General features: G+C 55.2%; 1 long non-coding RNA gene across 2 annotated transcripts; it reads left to right on the top strand.

The window, feature by feature from the left end:
* Positions 1–1,891: 1,891 nt before the first annotated feature.
* On the top strand, positions 1,892–8,656 carry LOC140192985 (uncharacterized). 2 transcript variants are annotated; one of them, XR_011884544.1, is made up of 3 exons: positions 1,892–2,052; positions 7,260–7,334; positions 7,728–8,656. It is a non-coding gene; the product is annotated as an uncharacterized lncRNA (long non-coding RNA). The 2 variants fall into 2 exon arrangements; XR_011884543.1 differs by having other exon boundaries at positions 7,725–8,656.
* The last annotated feature ends 745 nt before the right edge of the window (positions 8,657–9,401 follow it).

Raw genomic sequence — 9,401 nt, 5'->3', positions numbered from 1 at the left:
TATCGTTGGGGGAGTCTAGGACCAGAGGACACAGCCTCAGAACAGAGGGGCGTCCTTTTAGGACGGAGACGAGGAGGAATTTCTTGAGACAGAGGGTGGGTGAATCTCGTTGCCACAGGCAGATGTGGAGGCCGAGTCTTTACCTATGTTTAAGACAGGGGTTGACAGATTCTTGATTGGTCAGGGCATGAAGGGATATGAGGAGAAGGCAGGAGATTGGGGCTGAGAGGGAAAGTGGGACAGCCATGATGAACGGGCGGAGCAGACTCGATGGGCCGAATGGCATAATTCTGCTCCTGTATCTTAAGGTGTCAGGGTGGGTGGAGCTGGTATATTGGGCGGTGTTGAGGACCCTCAGGCCAAGGGGTGCAAAGATACCAGGGAGGATAGGAAAGCAAAGGAGATCCCTCGGGCATGGATGGAAATCACTGGGATGGGGAGTGGAGATCCTTTCAGTGAGTGGGGAGATCCCCCCAGCCCGGGATGGAGATTCCTTGAGTGTGGGGATGGCAGCTGGAGATCCCCTGGGTGCTGGGGTGAGTGATCACTTGAGTGGTGGGGAATGTTACGGGAAGATCCCAGGTATGGTGTGCAGATCCCTCTGGCCGCAGTGATGAGGTCCATCTGTTGGGGGGGGGGGTTCCCAGGGAGAGTGGGGGAGAACCCTCAGTTGAGTAGGACGATCCCAGGAAGAGTGGGGAGATCCCTCTCTTGGTATGGGGAGATCGCAGGGTGAATGGGGAGATCCCTCAGTTGAGTAGGAAGATCCCAGGAAGAGTGGGAAGATCCGTCCCTTGGTATGGGGAGATCCCAGCGTGAGTGGGAGAGATCCCTCAGTTGAGCAGGAAGATAACTCAGTGTTGGTGAGATCCCAGGGAGAGTGGGGCGATAATTTGGTGTGAGGAGTTCCCAGGGAGTGTGGGTGGATCCCAAGGTGAGTGGGGGAGATCCCTCAGTTTAGTAGGGAGATAACTCAGTGTTGGTGAGATCCCAGGGAGAGTGGGGAGATCATTTGGTGTGAGGCGATCCCTCTCTTGGTATGGGGAGATTCCTCATTTGAGTGGGGAGAACCCAGGGAGAGTGGAGAGATCCGTCAGTTGAAGGGGAGATCCCAGGGAGTCTGGGGAGATCCCAGGGAGAGTGGGGGAGATCCCTCAGTTGAGTAGGTAGATCCCAGGAAGAGTGAGGAGATCCCTCTCTTGGTATGGGGAGATCCCAGGGAGAGTAGGGGAGATCCCTCAGTTGAGTGGGGAGATAATTCGGTGTGGGGAGATCCCTCTGTTGAGTAGAGAGATCCCAGGGAGTCTGGGGAGATCCTTCACTCAGTATGGGGAGATCCCAGGGAGAGTGGGGAGATAATTCGGTGTTGGTAGATCCCAGGGAGAGTGGGGGAGATCCCTCTCTTGGTATGGGGAGATCCCAGGGTGAATGGGGAGATCCCTCAGTTGAGTAGGGAGATAATCCGGTGTTGGCAGATTCCAGGGTGAGTGGGGAGATCCCTCTCTTGGTATGGAGAGATCTCAGGGAGAGTGGGGAGATCATTTGGTGTGGGGAGATCCCTCTCTTGGTATGGGGAGATCCCAGGGTGAGTGGGGGAGATCCCTCAGTTGAGTGGGGAGATAATTCGGCATAGGGAGATCCCAGGGAGAGTGGGGAGATCATTTGGTGTGGGGAGATCCCTCTCTTGGTATGGGGAGATCCCAGGGGAGTGTGGAGAGATCCCTCACTCAGTATGGGGAGATCCCAGGAAGGGTGCGGAGGTGGAGATACTTCCAGCCAACAGGGAGTTTTACCGGCCCAAAGTTGGCCGAATGCCGCCCACCGTTGCCTGGGTCCTGAGCCTAACCGCGGTGTCTTTCTCTCCCCCCCGCTCCCCCCCACCCCAGGGCCACCGTACAGAGAGCTGCCGGGATCCCTCGCGGCCCCCCTGTCGGCCGCCCACCAGCTCCAGGCCATGCAGGCCCAGTCGGCCGAGCTCCAGCGGCTGGCCCTCGAACACCACCAGCACTGGCTGCAGGGGGTGCCCCTGCCCGGGCAAGAGGACTACTATAGGTGAGTGGACCCGCCAGCTCCCCAGCGTCCGGCTCAAAGTCCCCGACCCCCCCACACACGCACCGCACGTCCCGGCATCTCAAAGGCCCACGAGGCCCAAAAGTCCCGAGACCCCGGCTCCAGGAGTCCCAAAGGTTAAAGTTATAACGCATGGAGGTCGCGAGGTCTGGAGTCCGTTCAAGTCCTGTCAGGAATAGTCGTAGAGGTCTAGAGTTCTCTCAAAGACTCTCAACTCCTGTCAGGGATAGTTGTAGATGTTCTGGCAGTCTGGAGTCCTCTCAAAGACTCTCAAGTTCTTTCAAGGATAGTCATAGAGGTCTAGAGTTCTCTCAAAGTCTTCCAAATCCTGTCAGGGACAGTCATAGAGGTCTAGAGTTCTCTCAAAGTCTTCCAAATCCTGTCAGGGACAGTTGTAGAGGTCTAGAGTTCTCTCAAAGACTCTCAAGTCCTGTCAAGGATAGTCATAGAGGTCTAGAGTTCTCTCAAAGACTCTCAAGTCCTGTCAAGGATAGTCATAGAGGTTCTAGAGGTCTGGAGTCCTCTCAAAGACTCTCAGGTCCTGTCAAGGATAGTCGTAGAGGTTCTAGAGGTCTAAGGTTCTCTCAAAGACTCTGAAGTTCTTTCAAGAACATTTGTAGAGGTTCTAGAGGTCTAGAGTTCTCTCAAAGCCTCTCAAGTCCTGTCAAGGATAGTTGTAGATGTTCTGGCAGTCTGGAGTCCTCTCAAAGACTCTCAGGTCCTGTCAAGGATAGTCGTAGAGGTTCTAGAGGTCTAGAGTTCTCTCAAAGACTTTCAAGTCCTGTCAGGGATAGTCGTAGAGTTGTGGAGTTCTCTGAAAGATTCTCAAGTCCTGTGAAGGATAGTCATAGAGGTACTAGAGTTCTCTCAAAGCCTCTCAAGTTCTTTCAAGGACCGTCGTAGAGGTTCTAGAGGTCTAGAGTTCTCTCAAAGTCTTTCAAGTCCTCTCAAGGATAGTTGTAGAGGTCTAGAGTTCTCTCAAAGTCTCTAACGTCCTGTCAAGGATAGTTGTAGAGATCTATAGTTTCCTCAAAGACTTTCAAATCGTGTCAGGTATAGTCGTAGAGATCTATAGTTCCCTCAAAGACTTTCAAATCATGTCAGGGACAGTTGTAGAGGTCTAGAGTTCTCTCAAAGTCTTTCAAATCCTGTCAAGGACAGTCGTAGAGGTTCTTGAAGTCCAGAGTCCTCTCAAGGACTCTCAAGGCCTGTTAATGTTCTGGAGCACTGAATTCCCCAAGTCCCAAGACTCCCCAAATCTCAAGTTCCCAGTTCCAGGATTCTCAGGATCCACAAGGTCCCGGAAGTCCCGTGGCGACGGTTCCCCCGAAGTCCAGCGTCCCAGTTGCCGCAGAAGTATAAATCAGGCTTCAAACTTCACAGGCGGGCGGGGAGATGGCGCAGGAGCTTCGAGCGGGTTTATAAAACGGAAAAGGAGTCTGTGGTCCCGGACCACTTGAGAATTTTAAAAGGGGATTCAGAGAACCTTAAAACCAATTTTGCAAGGCACTGGGAGCCAGCGCGGTAGCTCGGACGGGACTGGGAGGCTTCCCCGTCCTGCATTGAGTTCCAGGTCAAAATCGGAATCCGGTTTATCATCACCGTGTCGTGGAATTTGTTAACTTAGCAGCAGCAGTTCAATGCAATGCATGATCTAGCAGAGAGAGAGAGAGAGGAAAACTAATAATAATAATTAAAATTAAAATAATAGATAGATAGTCATACTTTATTGATCCCGAGGGAAAATGAGTTTCGTTACAGTTGCCCCAACCAAGAATAGAGTATAAATATAGCAATCTAAAACCATAAATAGTTAAATAGTAATATGTAAATTATGCCGGGAAATAAGTCCAGGACCAGCCTATCGGCTCAGGGAGTCTGACCCTCCAAGGGAGGAGTTGTAAAGTTTGATGGCCACAGGCAGGAATGACTTCCTATGACGCTCTGTGTTGCATCTCGGTGGAATGAGTCTCTGGCTGAATGTACTCCTGTGCCCAACCAGTACATTATGTAGTGGATGGGAGACATTGACCAAGATGGCATGCAACTTAGACAGCATCCTCTTTTCAGACACCACCGTGAGAGAGTCCAGTTCCATCCCCACAACATCACTGGCCTTACGAATGAGTTTATTGATTCTGTTTGTGTCTGCTACCCTCAGCCTGCTGCTCCAGCACACAACAGCAAACATGATCGCACTGGCCGCCACAGACTCGTAGAACATCCTCAGCATCGTCCGGCAGATGTTAAAGGACCTCAGTCTCCTCAGGAAATAGAGACGGCTCTGACCCTTCTTGTAGACAGCCTCAGTGTTCTTAGACCAGTCCAGTTTATTGTCAATTCATATCCCCAGATATTTGTAATCCTCCACCATGTCCACCCTGACCCCCTGGATGGAAACAGGGGTCACCGGTACCTTAGCCTTAATAATAAATAAAATAATAATGACAGTAAATAAGTAAGTCAATTACAGTATATGTATATTAAGTAGATGAAAAACCATGCAAAGAAAAGAAATAATATATATTAAAAAGTCAGGTCGTGTCCAAGGGTTGAATGTCCATTCAGGAATGGGACGGCAGAGGGGAAGGATCTGTTCCTGAATCGCTGAGTGTGTGCCTTCAGGCTCCTGTACCTCCTCCCTGACGGTAACAGTGAGAAAAGGGACATGCCCTGGGTGCTGGAGGGTCCTTAATAATGGACGCTGCCTTTCCAAGACACCGCTCCCTGAAGATGTCCCGGGTACTTTGTCGGCGAGAGCCCAAGATGGAGCTGACTAGATTTACAACCCTCTGCAGCTTCTTTCGGTCCTGTGCAGTAGCCCCTCCGTACCAGACAGTGATACAGACTGTCAGAATGCTCTCCACCGGACAACTAGAGAAGTTTTCGAGTGTTTTTAGGGGACAAACCAGAACTCCCCAAACCCCTGGCGAGACGCGGCCGCCGCCTTACCATGATGAGGAACGTCTGTCAGCTCTCAGGCTGCACTGCCTGGGGTTCAGGAGAGCGAGAGGGGGATCTCAGAGACACATTCCAAACCTTAAGAGGACTGAAGGATTTATTTTACTTTATTGTCGCCAAACAATTGGTACTCGAACGTACAATCATCACAGCGATATTTGATTCTGCGCTTCCCACTCCTGGATTACAAATATTAAATATTAAAGATATTAAAAATAGTTAAAATTAGTAAATATAAAAATTAATAATTATAAATCATAAATAGAAAATAGAAAAATGGGAAGTAAGGTAGTGCAAAAATACCGAGAGGCAGGTCCGGATATTTAGCCCAGATCCGGGTCAGGATCCGTTCAGCAGTCTTATCACAGTTGGAAAGAAGCTGTTCCCAAATCTGGCCGTATGAGTCTTCAAGCTCCTGAGCCTTCTCCCGGAGGGAAGAGGGATGAAAACTGTGTTGGCTGGGTGGGTCGTGTCCTTGATTATCCTGGCAGCACTGCTCCGACAGCGTGCGGTGTAAAGTGAGTTCAAGGACGGAAGATTGGTTTGTGTGATGTGCTGGGCCGTGTTCACGATCTTCTGCAGCTTCTTCCGGTCTTGGACAGGACAACTTCCATACCAGGTTGTGATGCACCCTAGAAGAATGCTTTCTACGGTGCATCTATAAAAATTAGTGAGGGATTTAGGGGACAGGACAAACATCTTTAGTTTCCTCAGGAAGTGAAGGCGCTGGTGGGCCTTCTTGGCAGTGAATTCTGCTTGGTTGGACCAAGTCAGGTCATTTGTGATATTGACCCCGAGGAACTTAAAGCTTTTGACCTGTGACACCGACGTAAATGGGGTCGTGCGGTCCGCTACTCCTTCTGAAGTCAACAACCGATTCCTTCGTCTTGCTGACGTTGAGGGATAGGTTGCTGTCTTCGCACCATCCCGCCAGGTTCTTAATTTCCTCTCTGTACTCAAACTCATCATTACCCGAGATACGGCCTACAATTGTGGTGTCATCAGCAAACTTATATATTGAGTTCGATGGAAGCTTGGCTACACAATCATGGGTGTACAGTGAGCAGGGGGCTGAGTACATAGCTTTGTGGGGCACCGGTGCTCAGAGTGATTGTAGAGGAGAGCTTGTCCCCTATTTTTACAGCCTGGGTCCTGTCTGTGAGGAAGCTGAAGATCCAGCTGCAGATCTGAGTGCTAAGGCCCAGGTTCCGGAGCTTGGGAATCAGTTGGGATGAGATGTGGCAGAGTCATTTCCCGTGGCAGGGGAGCCCAGGGCAAGGGGACACGGCATCTGCTCCGACAATCTGACGGTCTTGGGGTCTTCCCTCCCACGTAACGCTCCACCTCCTTTCAATATATCGGACTCAGCCCCGGATGGGTTGTTGTGGTCCCCAGATAACTAAATGGGCAGAAGGCGCAGACATTCGGAGGCGCAGAGGGACTTGGGAGTCCTGGAGCAAGGCTCCCAGCAGGCCGAGTCCTGTGATCGAGGAGGTGGGCGTTTACTTACGTCCAAGGGGTGTTGTCGCCAGAGGAGGCTGGCGAGGATGTCTCCGGGAGTGAAGGGGTCAGCGTGCGAGGCAGGCCTGGCAGCCTTGGGCCTAGACGCACTAGAATTGAGAAGAATGCAAAGGGGCTGGGATCTCATTGAGACCCTGACGGACGTTGGAAGGGACTGGATAGGGTGGGGGAGGAGAGGGTGTTTCCTCTGGCGGGGGGGTGCCCAGCACTGGGGGGGGGCACGGCCTCGAAATCGAGGGGCCGGCCTTTCGAAACCGTCCCGACTACAAAGCCTCGGCCTGACCTGAGCGTTTCTGTAAAACCAAAGGCTGGCGGCGAATCTTGGCCGCCTCCTCCCCGCCGACTCGGCCTGCCCCTCGGCGTTGGGAGGGGGGGGTTCTCACTGAGAGCCCCCCCCCCCGCGTCCCCCCTCGCGCCTCCGGTTTCCGAACTCTCCCGCCACTGAGGAAGGCGAGCCTCACCTTCTATACTTCCGGCCCGCTTCCCAATGCCCTGGGCGATGCGGGGTCGGCAGGGACTCGATGGGCCGAAGGGTGTGTCTGCCTCGTGGTTAATCGCTGTAACTCCCTCCCTCCCTCCACCACCCTCACCCCGCCAACTCTGCCTCTCTCCATCTCTCCCACGGTCCCTCCTCCCTCTCTCTCTCTCTCTGTCTTTCCCCATCTCCACCCCCCCGCCCCCCGCCCCCATCCCGCTCAACGTTCCAGGGTCTGGGCAAACTATTTTTCCATGCGGAGGTGAAGACGCGGAAAACGACGACAGCTACCGCGCCCGATTTTCAAGTAAGTTTTTACCTTCGGTCTGGGCGTTGTGTGTGATGGGTTGGCCTAGGTTCCCCCGACCCTGGGGGGCAGGGGGAGGAAAGATGGTGCCTGCTCACCCTATCTGTGCCCCTCGTGGTTTTACCCACCCCTGTATCGGGGGGGGGGTATCTGCGGACCTGCCCCCCCCCCGCACCGCGGAGAATCCCGCCCTTGACCCTGAACTGCGCCGTCACGTCCGACCGTCCCGAAGTGAATCGGTTCACGCGTGTCCGGGTTAAACTGCGTCTGCCCCCTCTCAGCCCGGCTCTGCTCCCTGTCCCGCGACGACCTCCGCAGCTCCACCCCGCCCCTCGCCGACCGAGTCCTCTCCCGTCTCTCTCTCTCTCTCTCTCTCTATCTCCGCCACAGCAGGACTCTGAACAAAGGACAGAGGTGGAGAGCGGAGGAGGAGGAGGAGGAGGACGAGGAGGGAATAAAAAAAACGGGAAAGCGGGGAGCCGGTCTTCCGACGAGCCCCGCGCCGTCCTGCTGCCCGGGGTCGGGGGCGGCTGAGGCAGATCGTCCCGGGGGCAAGGCCCGGATTCTTCTCCCCCCCCCCACAACACCACCCCCGTGTCGAGTATGCAGCTGTCGAGGTGGGCGTGCTACGCAGTCGGGGACGAGGGAGGGCTGCCAGGACACGCCGCGCCACTCCTCAGTGTCTTAACCACGATCTCCTGTGGATGGTGCTCTCTTGTTCCCTCCCTCTCTCTCCCTCCCTCTCTCTTTCTGTCTGTCTGTCTCTCCCTCTATCTCTATCTGTGCCTCTCTCTCCATCTCTCTCTGTCTCTCTCTCTCTCACACCCTGTCTCTCTCGCTCTCTCTCTGTCTCTCTCTCTCTCTCACACTCTGTCTCTCTCGCTGTCTGTTTCTCTCTCTCACACTCTGTCTCTCTCTCTTGCTCTCTCTCTCTCTCGCTCTCTCTGTGTGTCTCTCTCAACGTCTCTGACTCTCTCTCTCCCTCTCTCTTTCTCTGCCTCTCTCGTGTCTCCTGTTAATTTATTTCAACGTCCTCGGCCAGGCTGGGTCTGAGGCCTGGAGGTCTGCTTTGGGCCCCCCCCGACCCCCCCACGGGGGCCTGGAGCGGGAGGGGAGGGTGGGGGGGGTGGTGGAATGCGAAGTGGGGTAGACGCAGGCCTCCAGGCTCGCGGGATCAAATCCCGACGGCACCCTCGCTACCCCCCCCCCACTCTCCACCGGCCTCCCCGCCTCACAGGCCGGACTAGGCCCCGAGAAGCCTCCGGCCCAGAACATCACACAAGCGGGGCAGCGGTGAAGTGTGGGGGGAGGGGGGGGTCGTGGAGGGAAGAAAATGGAAGGGGAGGGCCACGGCGACCCCTCGGACTTGTTTTCGAATAAACCGTTTTGAAAAAACCAAACGGGGAGCCGCGCGTCTTTCTGGGGTCGTGGGGGGGCGGGGTGCGGGTGTCGTCCGGGCCCTGAGCCGGGGAGGGGCCGGCAGCAGGTTCTGCTCCACCCCGCACCCCCCCCCCACCGCGGGACGGGGGTACCGACGAGGAGACGCGGGGCCTAGTGGTTAGGGCGCCGGACTAGTGATCCGAAGGTCGCCAGGTCGAGCCTCAGCCGATAGGCCCGTTGTGTCCTTGAGGACTTGAGCTCACCCACAAGGCTGCTGCACGTTTGTAGCCCAGAGGCGGCGGTCGCTGAACCTCGGAGAAGCGAAGAGCCCCCTACTCTCCCGCTACTTTGGGGAAGGGCTGGAGGGGTCCGAGGATCTCAAATCCTGCCGGCCACGCCAAATCCGAAGGCACGGGGCGGGGGGAGGGGGGGGGAGAGCCGGGAAGGTTGTCGGCAAGTTCCAGAGGGCACCCCGCCCTGGTCAGAGCAGTGGGCCAAGGGATGCAGGATCGGGGATGTCATCGCCCGCGGTTCGGGGGGATCGGACGGCGGAGGTGGGAGGAGGCGACGGCTCCTGTGTCGTTTGGGGTGGGGGGGGAGCTAGATTCCGGCACGGCCCACCGAACGGAAGGGAGCGGAACCCGGCAGGCCTGGAAAGGGAGGAAGAAGTTGCGGGCCGAGACCCTT

This window comes from Mobula birostris, unplaced genomic scaffold (assembly GCF_030028105.1).
Source record: "Mobula birostris isolate sMobBir1 unplaced genomic scaffold, sMobBir1.hap1 scaffold_3298, whole genome shotgun sequence".
Classification (NCBI taxonomy): Eukaryota; Metazoa; Chordata; class Chondrichthyes; order Myliobatiformes; family Myliobatidae; genus Mobula; species Mobula birostris.
Note: the sequence above shows the minus strand (reverse complement) of the source record. Positions and strands in the feature narration are given on the sequence as shown.